Here is a 3,197-nt window from a genome sequence, read left to right as displayed (position 1 = left end):
TGAATAATTAACAACTACAGGTGAATCAAAAGAGAACAAAGCCCACTTAAGAGACAGCTTTGGGTTAGAGAATGGCCATCTTCCCAAGGAGGCAGACCATAGGCTGGATGTGTACACCTGCAATCAGCTGGTGTGTAAGGCTGAGTGCCCCAATCTGTCATATGTCCAGGGGGCTCCCTGTAGTCCTCACTGTGTCTCAATAAATCTCTCCAGGTATTGGTTAAACAGACTTTCTCAACAAAATCTCCTGGCATGATGGTTACAAATACAGATCCCCAGGCCTCACTCCAAATCTACTAAATTGCAATCTCTGTGGATAGGACACAGGACTATGCATCTTAACGAGATGCCTGGTGGATTTTATGCATCTGTGTGAGAACTACTGATGTGAGGACCAACTGACCTAGAAACCAGAATTGTATGTTATGGGACTATCGATAGAATGGGTCTTGGGAATTATTCTTATCCAAACCCTTCTCTTTACAGGAGAGGAATCTGAGCCCCAGAGAGGAACATGACTTGCCTAAGGTCACGCTGATGGGTGGTGGCAGAACCTCCCTATCTGCAGGTCAGTCCCTCTCTACTAGGACGTTAGGCCTTAGATGGACAGACCTGTGCAAGAACTGAGGGCTGGGTGTGACCATGGCTCTAGCTGAAAACAAACTTGCTGCTAATCACTGGGTTGCCATCCTCCCAAGTCTTTGGATCAGAGAGGCATCTTCCTGAGGTTATTGGAGGGAACTAAAAAAGAAAACTAGAGATTAAAGCAAGGTTTCCCCAAGGGTATTTCCAAGAAAACAAGTTCTTACAAGGTAGTCCATATTAGTCTGTTCTCATGCTGCTAATAAAGATATACCTGAGACTGGGTAATTTATAAAGGAAAGAGGGTTAATGGACTCACAGTTCCATATGGCTGGGGAGGCCTCACAATCGTGGCAGAAGGTGGAGGAAGAGCAAAGTCACATCTTACACGGCAGCAGGCAAGAGAGCATGTGCAGGGGAACTCCCCTTTATAAAACCATCAGATCTCATGAGACTTATTCACTATCATGAGAACGGCCACAGGTTTTCACAGGAAAAACACCCCCGTAATTCACTTGCCTCTCACTGGGGTCCTCCCATGACACGTGGGGTTTATTACAATTCAAGGTAAAATTTGGGTGGGGACACAGAATGAAACCATATCAGTGATGCATGCAAAAAAAGAATGCCTGCATTCTCAAGAAGTCATTGTATCCTCTCTCCCTGTCTTGAACAGTCACAAAGAGTGACTTAGGTGAGCCTGTGAAAGGCACGGAGAAGTCTCGCAGTAGGGAAGCCTGTTTAACATTCTCATTCCAGCAGTGCTCTGATTCATTTGACAGAAATAACTTTGTATGTGTTTATAATACCTTTGACATTCCGAGAAACTAGTGTTCCAGAGAAACCATCTACTCATCCAGAAGTTTCTCAACTCAAGTTCATGTCACAACCAGTAACCTGGTTGGCATTGTGGAAAACACACAAAACTTGGGGTTTTGGCTCCTCTCTGACACTCGCCAGTTTTGAGACCTTGGGCAAGTCTCTTGCCCCATTTTTACAGATGAGAAAATTGAAGTTAAGAGGTACACACCTCTCCTGCTACATTACTGGGTTGTTTGGGGAACCACAAATAAAAACTGTTTACAGAACAGAAAGCACTATGAAAGTCACAGTGTCACCCTCCTCCTCCTATTCCCCACATACTCATCACTCCTGAAGTCATCTCCATATCTCAGAGACCTCATGCTGCTTTTAACAGAAAGACTCTGACAAGATGACACCAGAAGTTGGTGGTGATACAAATACAGCATCCAAGGGTAGACCAGCTAGTCCTTGAATCACTGCAGCCTCAACACTCATTTGTCATTCATAACAAAATCTCAAAGCATCTACTGTAGAAGGGATTGATGCAGGGGTGGAACATTTCTCACTGAATTATAGGTCAGTTGTTCATGTAATTGAGTTTCATCTCTAGAAATATTGATGCTGCTAATACTGTCATTATCAGTATTCGTAGTCACGTGGAGGAGGACAGAACAGTTTCCCTCAGTTTTCCTTGGTCTGTGTTCCAGCGGGGTGGTTCTCTGTCAAAACACACTTCTATCAGTAGCAGCTCCTCCCTTTCTCCCTAAGGGAGGGTCTCCATTGCAGTAAAAGGGGATGAAGACTGGAAATGGAGGCACGGGTGCTGTATATAACCTTAGGGAAATAGCCACTGATGTGTTTCCCTGGCTCTGCTAAAGTGTGACTAGGAGCCCTACCTCATGGATCTCAGTGTCCCTCATAGTGCTTTACACAGTTCCTGCCCCCTCCTGAGTGTTCAAGAAATATGTCTGACTGAATGGGTGAATAAATGAATGAGGTCTGCCTTACCCTACCCCTAGCATATTTTCTCTAGTTTAATGGGGCTTTCATGAGCCATCTTCCTCACCCATGATTGGCAGTACCCTATCAAAAGGTTGAAAAGTTCAGATAAAACACCCATTAATACACCTCAAAAACCAGGCAGTACAGACCCAGAGATGAACAGAGAATTCTTTGTACTTTCCAGGATCTCACAGTACAGTAGGAGAAGTTTGTTGGGCCACAACCATCACAAGATAAGGCCATAGCAGCATGAGGAATTGCTTCATTTCCCTCAGCAGACATTAAACTCCCAGGTGGCAGAGACCATCTTCAATGTCATCAACATCATCATCATCATCATCATCATCATCACCACCATCATCATCTTTATTGTGTATGCTCCATGAGAACAGGAATTTTATTTTGTTCTCTGATGCATTTCAAGCCTTCGAAAACAGTTCCTGGCACACAGTATGTGCTTTATAATCTTCAGTGAACCTTGAATAATCATTATCAATGCTATGCTAAAACAGCAGGCTTACTTCTTTGCAAGCACTATGCCAAGGACTTTATATCATTATTTCAAAAATCTGAGGAAACTAGGAGACTGCAGCATCAATAGGTACAGAATGCCATAAGTTGACAGAGTCAAGTGTCACATCTGGGCAATCTGACTCCAGAGAACACACTCTTGCCCACACCCCTCCCATTTCATCATTTACAGCCACCTCCAATGCTTGTCTATGTTCCGCAGAGTTCCTTGCAAGACAAGTGGCAAATCCTTGTCCAATGAGTTAAAGGACATGATTCCAAGCTGAATTACTGGCCCT

The sequence above is a fragment of the Pongo pygmaeus genome, chromosome 8 (assembly GCF_028885625.2).
Source record: "Pongo pygmaeus isolate AG05252 chromosome 8, NHGRI_mPonPyg2-v2.0_pri, whole genome shotgun sequence".
Taxonomy (NCBI): Eukaryota; Metazoa; Chordata; class Mammalia; order Primates; family Hominidae; genus Pongo; species Pongo pygmaeus.
Note: the sequence above shows the minus strand (reverse complement) of the source record.